This window comes from Prunus dulcis, chromosome 4, assembly GCF_902201215.1.
Source record: "Prunus dulcis chromosome 4, ALMONDv2, whole genome shotgun sequence".
NCBI lineage: Eukaryota > Viridiplantae > Streptophyta > Magnoliopsida > Rosales > Rosaceae > Prunus > Prunus dulcis.
Genome location: NC_047653.1, coordinates 23,479,997 through 23,489,340, shown reverse-complemented (window position 1 = coordinate 23,489,340; position 9,344 = coordinate 23,479,997).

The window sequence follows — 9,344 nt, the reverse complement described above, 5'->3', positions numbered from 1 at the left end:
CTGCTTTCTATTTGCTCTGTTCCAACAAAGTGCTTCAAGTATCCTTCAGTTACAAAAGTGTACAAAATCGTGCCCTTATTAACCAGTTGGAAAAAGTGGCTACTGCTGGAAATGATTCCTGGTAATGGAAACAACAGAGTAACTGCTGGAAATGCTGCATTAGCCTGAGGATTTGAAAAATGAATCTCTGTTAAAGCATAATTCACCCTAAACTGGCCATTTTACATGGTAAAAGTCATTGCTTCTTCACATAACTCAAAATTTCATACTTTATCAAATGTCTTTGAAAATTTATAAATAGGGAGAAGACGTAAAATTAACATGTCTCCAAATTTCATGGAAGAATGAAACCAAGCAAATTTTCATTTCAATTACCAGTGGACATAGTAAGAGCTCATCGGTGGACATGAACAAAAACACAATAATATTCAAAAACTGAATCTATAAAACTTCACCTCATCATTAATCTTCATAACAACCACATTTCGTCTAATACAAATATAAATCATTCGCTTGGTCCGTGCATCCTGTCAAAATCGTCGAATAATGGGTCACTACGATGTATTGGAGTTGATTCGTTGTTGTTCGACGGTGATGTCCTGCATAAACATCAAACACAAGCACATAAAAATTTTACCTATTCAAATTTTAGATGCTATTACAAATAGTGTTAGCATCTTACGGTGTGTTCAAGGCTGGGCATTGTCTTCTATCATGACCAATGTGTCCACTCTCCCGACAGTGTCTAATCCCTCGCTTCATTGCCTTTTCCTTTGCTCCCGTTACTCCTTTCGACCTTCCTTTGCACCTCCCTCTCTTAGGGTCTTTCATATATTGTGTTTGAGAGCTGGACCCTCCAACTTCGTTATTACTTGGTCCATCCTTCAACAACTTCAACTTCACCTGCAAACTTTTTAGAGTCTCTGACAGTACCTCACATCCTTCTTCACTCATTAATGCATCCTCAACCACATCTGAAGCAAGTCGAGACATTGTACTCCGCTTTATTAGAAGGCCAGGATCTACACAGTCTTTAATTTCTTTGCCATTTGCATCGACACCAATCCACATTTCGCAGTTTTCTTCCACCTCTTCAAAATATATTTTTCGGGCATATATTCAATCTGGTCCCTTCTGAACAATGCTAGGATGTGCTTGCAAATAATTCCAACAAATTCAAATCTTTTGCAGCTACGCGATGCGTGGTCAGAATCTTTGACATATACGACTTCTGCCACTCTTGTTTCCCAATTTTTCCTCTCGCTCACGTTAAAGACAACTTTACAAGCATCCTCTGTTTTGAGCTCTAGGAAACATGCTGTACTTTCTATTAGTTCTTGCTCAAACTTTTGAAACATTGTCCTTGTGTACAAGGTAGCCATTTGTTTGTTCATTGGCATCGGTAGAAGACATTGAGCCACTTCAAATGCATCTACGTGATCAACAACTAACTCTTTTTCACGTTGATGAGAAAGTGCCCTCTCAAATCGTATTATGAAATCCATCAACGAATTTCTCCTTGATATGTATTGCTTGAAAAAACCATGAGAACCTTCCGCTCTTTGGCTGCTTGACATTCCAGCGGCAAAAATTGTCGTGCGTAGGCTGGAACCCAAGATTCCCTTAAATCAAACATTGAACTTAGCCATGGATGGTCAGTCAAACCAGCCTTTGTAACCACAATATTCCATTTTGCATCAAACTCATCCTTATTGTCAGTATCCCATATGGCTTTCTGAAATTCACGCCAATACTCATTATAAGCGTCACGTGGTAACTTAACATAGAACTTTGATGTGATGTGCCATATGCAAAGTCGATGAAATGTAGTCGGGAAGGCTATTGAAATCGCTATGGCCATTGCCGCATCTTGATCTGTAATGATCGTTTTAGGTTCCCCACCTGGCATGGCTTTCTTAAACTCCTCAAACATCCAAACAAGCGACTCAGTCGTTTCCTTGCTCAAAAATGCGCATGCTAAAACAATTGTCTGACCATGGTTATTAACTCCCAACATTGGTGCAAATGTCAAGTCGTATCGATTCGTGTTGAATGTGGTATCGAATACAACAACATCTCCAAAAAACCCATACGCCCGTCTAGAAGTTGCATCTGCCCAAAAACATCGACTAAACCTGTCATGGCCATCTCCCTCAATCTTGAAATAAAAAGCCTCATTTTTTTCTGTTCAGCCATAAAATACTCGGTCACTAGTTCAACATCGTGGTTCCTCAGCTTCCCATTCACACTACATTCAAGATTGTAGATATCTTTTTTGATAAAACCAATTTTATCCATTCCTCCGGATTGCACCTCAAAAATACTTACCTTCTGATGAATGGGAATATTAACTGAACCCAACTGTTTTGTGAGTACTTTTGTAGAATCTGAAATATGACGGTGTGATCTCAATAAATGCATTCTTTCTGAGGGTGTCATCTTATGATTGTGTCCCTCTGCAAAAAGAGATATGGTATACTTCTTGCTCCCATTTGTCTTCACAACCACAATCTTAGCTTTGCAATTGCATCTACTTATTCCCCGTTGTCTTTTTCTCTCCCGAGTTTCATCCCTCCTGTATGCACCTTGTTTGCAACATACAAATTCTTTCCTCAAAATCTCTTTCTTATTTTTTCCCCAAAAGCTGGAATGAAGTCGAATACCAAAGCCAGCAAAGAATGCATATCTATTATAGAAATTGTAAACGAGGTCAAGCGAGTCAAACTTCATCCCAACTGCTGGTGTTTCCTCATTTCTTACTTCAGGAATATAAACCCTCCCATTAGCTGTTGCACATTCATCACTCTCTGAGCCCCCAGACATTTTATCTACGTATATTATTGATCCACTTCTATATTACTGCATAGCAATTATTCATTCATTAATCAGTCATTACTGCATCACAACATATCAATGCATTCCACTTACACAAAACATTGCCCAAATTGACACAAAATACGCATAGCCTAACTTCCGATTACACAAAATGCAAGCAAAATTTCATAAAAGTTACGTCATCTCTTGTGAAATAATCTGGTAAAAATAACATTAGAACCAACATGTTCAACTAAGAACACAAATGTAATTCAAACCACCAATTACAGAACTTCACCCAATATCCTCTCCAAATGCTTACTCCTAATGTCATTAAGCCTAAGTTTAGGTTCTTTTACCTACATTTCATAATTTTCCACCCCGACCAACAACAATGAACTAAGTATATTGAATATTCATAAGGAAATGACACATTATTGATTCCAAAAATGACGCATTATTGATGCCACAAATGACGAATTTCCCACCCTCACAAAAAATAAACCAAACCCAATAAAATCAATCCAGCAAGTGAACTTACCTCTCAAAATCAATCGGGACCTCTGAAGTCAGTCAGCTGGAAAGAATGTGGTGGACATTAGAGAAGACTCTTTGGTATTTGAGACTCCATCTCTACCAAAATCGAGGAACAACTGCTGCTGCGGCTTCTAGCTACAAAAAGAGATATGCTACTTTGCTTTCATCTGGAATCTTGTCAGCTGAATGAAAAACAGAAGGGGTTTTCACTTGAGCCATAGAATCAAAACAGGGCAACAGCTAGGTAAGAGCCACTCTTCGTAATACCCAGGATACCATAGATCGCAGGCCTCCCAACGAGCTAATGACAATCGAGTGACTATAAGTTTTGGGAGATTTGGATCCTTCTAATTGTGGGTTTGCTTTACATTCAAAAAGAGAGGATTGTGTTCTTCAGTTTTTCACAGAGAGGGAAAGAGGGGAACAACTGAAGTTGGGTTTCTAACGGGTTAGATTTCAACCCGATTCTACATGCACCCTCTTTTAAAAACTCACAGTTGGATGAAATCCAACGGCTCTTACATACCCCTCAAAAACACCCCTTATAACTTCCCACTCACTATAGAAGCTCCCTTTTTCAAAGCCTTTTGGGCTACATGGGCCCGTCACTTTTCAAGGTCAGCAACACATACCAATTTTGTAATGACCCGTAAATGCTATAGTTTAAAAAAAAAAATTGCACATTTACATTTCTTCCCTTTAGCACCTTGCCAAGTTTCATGCCCACCGACAATTTCCTTGTAATGCGCAAGTCTCATGCAAGTGCTTTCGGCCCCCTGTACCCTTCAGCACCTTGCCAAGTTTCATGCCCTTTGGTAATTTCCTTGCTATATGCAAGTCTCGTGCAAGTGCCTTTGGCACCCCGTACCTTTCAACACCTTACCAAGTTTCATAACCTCTAGCAATTTCCCTGCGACACGCAAGTATCATGCAAGTGCCTTTGGCACCCCCATGCCTTTCGGCACCTTGTCTTGCGACATACAAGTTTTGCGCCTTCGGCATCCTGACTCCCTTTGGCACCTTGTCTTTGCAATTTGCTCACACGATCCGCGTGATGTCACCCCTGCCGATCGGCATGCACCGTACCGATCATGCAAGGGACTCTCACTTGACAAGTACATGATGTCATCCTGCCGATCAGCAAGCATAGTGCCGATCAAGAAGAAGATGCTTGCACGGCCCACGTGTCCCTCGGGAGTCACCTTGTGTCACTTAAGTCTCATGCCTTTCGGCAACCACCTTATGACATGCAAATCTTGTGCCTCCCGCTTACTATGATGCCCTTCGGCACCTTATCTTTAGACATACAAGTCTTGCGCATTTGGCATCCCTCATGCCATTCGACTTTTAACTTGCGACATGCAAGTGTTGTGCCTTCAGCACCCCTGCCATTTGGAGCATTATGATGCTCTTCGGCACCTCACAAGTTTGCCTGTCAGTAATTACCTTGCGACATGCAACCATGCCCTTCAGCAATCACCTTGCGACTTGCAAATTTGCCCTTTGGCACCCAACCTTGTGACACGCAAGTCTTTTGCCCTTCGACAATTCCCTTGTGACACGCAAGTCTTGTGCCTTCAACACCCTTGTCCTTTCGGCACATTCTCTTGCGGCATGCAAGTTTTGTGCCTTCAGCACTTTGTCTTGCGACATGCAAGTCTTGTGCCTTCGGCACCCCCTGCCTTCTGGCATACTATGATGCCCTTCAGCACCCTCGCCTTTCGGCATAGTATCATGCCCTTAGACACAATTACATAACGCATGGGGGACTTGCAAACCACCTGAGTTTTTGTTCCAACTTTTCTCCCTCCAATGTCCTTCCTACCCGGGGACATGGGAGAGTGAGGATAGTGCACTATACGGCTTGAAAGATGAACTATAGTGTTGCTCAGCTAGTGCACTTAAAATCACAAATCCCCAAGCAAGAAATACCTTCTTACTCTCGAACTTGGGGGACTACTATTGGTACAGTGACTAATCAAGCAACTAGCTAAGCAAGATCAGCTACGTGCCATGGTTTGAGAGGTCGTCACCTTAGCCAAAGCAGCCTTGCCACAAGTCACAACTAAAGGCAATGTTAAGATTCCTGCATTGGAATACTACAAGATGTGGAGACTCCCCTTCACCTAGAAAAGAAGACCACTCTCCACTTAGAAAAGGGTCTTGACTTCTGGGTCTTGACCCTTGGGCCTTGGACTCTGGACCTTTGTACCTTAGGCCTTCTTCTCTTTATCTTCGGGTCTAATCCCCTTGTACAAATGTAAACATACATTATCATAATGCAAACATCATGACGTAGCCCATTATTCTGATGAACCACGTATACCTTGTCTTCTGCATGCTTATTTACTTTACTTATGCTGAACGTCATTGACTACCGAAGGCAGTCTCTTGCCTTACCTCCTGAAGGCATATACACATGCAGAAGGCTCACGTATTCACACATCATCCACCACTCCACATCTATCTAACTTGAATCCCATTTTGGGCATCAACAGCCTACATATTAATGAAACGAAATGTTGAAAGTCTTTAATTTTCGTTTATTGTTGTTGTCATGGTAATTAGTTATGTTTTTTTTCCCCTCTTCTTTGTTACTATCTGATCAGCTATGTTTTGGTTCAAATTTATTTTATTTTTCAAGTATTTTTCTCTATTCTTCGTACTCTAGGAATTCTGGAGAAATTTGGTGACAATATGAAAAGATAAGAGAGAGAATAGAAATTTGGGAAGCCCATATTTGTTTCAATTGATTTCTATAAATTGAAGTGGTTGTTTTACAGAAAATAATGTAGACTTTAGAGCTATCAGAAGAAAAAAAATGAAGCCTGAGAAGTCGGGCTTAAAGAAAAGTGTTATTTCTCAGTCTCTGAACGATGTGGCCTAAAGTTTAGCAGATGATGACCTTGTTTTCTAAGAGCAGATAGGAACTTCTATAAGTATATGCAAAACACTGACCCAATCAATACATCGCCAATAGGTTAGTCTAAAATAAATACAAAATTAAACAATATAATAGTTTTGTTGGTCCCTATTTTTGACACTCTGTCTCTTCCGGATTGAGCTGCTCTAGAGAGTGGGAAGGCTATCGGGTCGACACCAATGCCCTGATTAGGTTTCTGGCTCGCGAGAGGATTCTTCCAACTCTTGAACAAAATTGAAATTTGGATTAGGTTGACAAGAACGGACGAGCTCGGGTTGGGGTCTGATGATTTGCTTCTCCTGACCTGATCGCAAATTGCGTAGGGGTGCCACTATTGGGTATGAGACCAGCCAAATAGACCTAGTATATGCGAACAGGATTTCGGTGAAGCCTTTTTTTGTGCTAGGCATTGAAATTCATAGAGATTGAGCTTGAGGCCTCCTAGGCCTGTCGCAGAAAATATATATTGAAAGGATACTCAAGCGTTTTGACAGGAGTATGTGTTTTGGACAGAAAGTTCCGTTAGCTAAAGGAGATTTAAAGAAGGAGCATTGCCCCAAGAATAAAGAAGAAGAAGATGAGATGAGGAACAAGATGTATGCTTCTCTAGTTGGAAGCATTATGTAAGCACAAGTGTGTACAAGGCCAATCCTAGCCTTGTGCATTAGCAAGATGGGGAGATTTCAGTCAAATCCGGGAATGCAACATTGGATAGCTGGAAAGAAGATTCTTAGGTACCTACAGAGAACAAAGTCTTATATGTTGATTTACAGACGCACAAAGAATTTAGAGCTTGTTGGTAATGATGATGCAAATCTTGGAAAAGCAAAGGATAATTGCATCTCTACTTCAAGTTTTCTTTCCAAGATGGCAAGAGCAGATGTTGCTTAGAAGAGTGTAAACAATCTCGTGTTTCGAGTTCAACCATGTTTTCAAGTTTGATCATATTAGAACTCAAGATATGATTGCAGATCCGTTCACAAAGTTTTTGCCTTCAGAAGTTTTTTCTTAGACATGTTGAGAGCATGGGATTATTTCCTAACATTGATGCTGCAATCTAGTGGGAGTCTTGTTCCCATTCTGTTATTTTACTAGTATGTTTATTTTGCTATTTTTTGGATTGAGGGATTTGCATTTAAGGATGTTAATTTGGTTGATAGTTTTATTAATTATTGAATAAATTCTACCATTTTGACTATTTAGCTGTTTAAACTTATTATGCAATTTTGTTTCTGCATGTGAGTTTATGGTCACTTGTGAGATACTATTGTTTTAATAACATTGCAGATTGACTGCTGCTAAGTCGTAAAGGGGTACGTGTACTGAAAAGCATAAAGACTCACATTACAGATCAGTACATATAAACGGATTGGTAGGTGCTTCATGTGTTTTGAGATTGCATTATGTGATTATAGATGGCCTCTTTTTAATAAAGAGAGCACTGCTTGTCTATAGTTCATTTTGTCTAGTTGCTTTTCACTGTAGCTTGAAGGGAAGGACTTAACTGTTTTAAACTCATGGCCAATAAAGATTGTCAAGCTTTTTGGACTATAGAAGCTTAGTGCTCTAGTGCTTGATCTAGTGGGAGAATGTTATGTTGCCTATTTAGATCGGTGCACTAGATACTAAGTTATACCAGGTTTTGATAAGAGTTTAAATTAGGTTATACCTTGAGGCCCAAAACCTTGTGGAATAAGGAAAGTTTTGAAGCCTATTAAGGGGTCCAATTTATTTCCCTTATTGCGTGAACCGTTTTGGTGGGCTTGGAAGATTAGTCAAGTTACCCTTGGGTGATGAGTAGAGACTACTTGACCTAGCCCTATATAAGCTTAGGCCCTGCTCTCATCAGACACGTTCTCTAACCTTAATCTCATCATAAAGAGAGAGCTGAAATAGATTATGAGAGAGAGCAGAAGTCTTGAGCCGTTCCTGTTCTTACTGGAATATTGCTGCTGCGATTGAATGAGTTTAGAGATCGTGTACACAAGAAAGATGGTGCCAGGTATGTCTTTACGTATTTCAGATTGTGTGAAAGATCATGAACATGCATATAAAGAAATCTAACAAGGAAAACCAATCTCAGACAAAACTATTGGTCTCAAAGGATGCCACTTTGATCTGTGTCCTTTCATAGTTGGAAATCCAGCTAGAAATCGGCTTCCTCCAACTCTGGCATCTACTATCTAGCTTTCTTTTCCTGCTTGGAGAGATGGCAGTTAAGTCGCCATTAATGGTGACAATCCCTCTTCAGACCCTCACGTCGGTCGATGTGCAACGATTACCAATTTTCCTAATTTTAGTGTGGACCGAAGTTGGGGTCCTTTATGACTATGGGCTTTTGAGAAGCTTTTGCCCACTGCTGGCCCAAAATCAAAAAAGCCCTTTTTTGTCGTTTCTAAAGGAAAAAGGTTGGGCTTAGGTTTAATAGATATTTTTTTTAGAATAAAACCATTTTTGGCCCATTTTCCAAATATGGTACAAACAAATTTTTTTAGGGCTAACAATATAATAGTTTAACTACGTAGATAAATGAGGAACAAAGAAACAAACAAATATAGCAACCAGCAGCTTTGTTAGTCCAACCCCAGCAGGAAATGAATTCCTGTGCCAAAATTCAAGGATCCCTTAATTCCTAATTTCCTGGTGTAATTCATGTTATCTAATTAGAATAATTACCTGGTTAGGATTCCTTGTAAATTAACTAATTACTTTTCTTTTTAGAAAAAGCCAAGTTGTACTTGTATATATATCCTCCTCTTGGAGAAATATACTATAATTTACAATTATTCAATCCTTCTGTGTTTAATTTGAGTTGGAACTAGACCATCATCATCCAATCAACATGAAGTGTCCTGATGATGTGAAGATTCATGTTGAGATACAGGAAGACTATATTTATAATTTTCTTGCAAGTCTAGATGATGAGTTTGATAAAATTAGAGGAGATTTGTTGAGATTAAGTCCATTGCCAAAATTGGAGGAGTCATTTGCTTTTGTTTGTAAAGAGGCCCAACGCCTGGAGACATCCTCAAGAAGGATGGAAATACTGAATCCATGCTTTTCAAAGTCC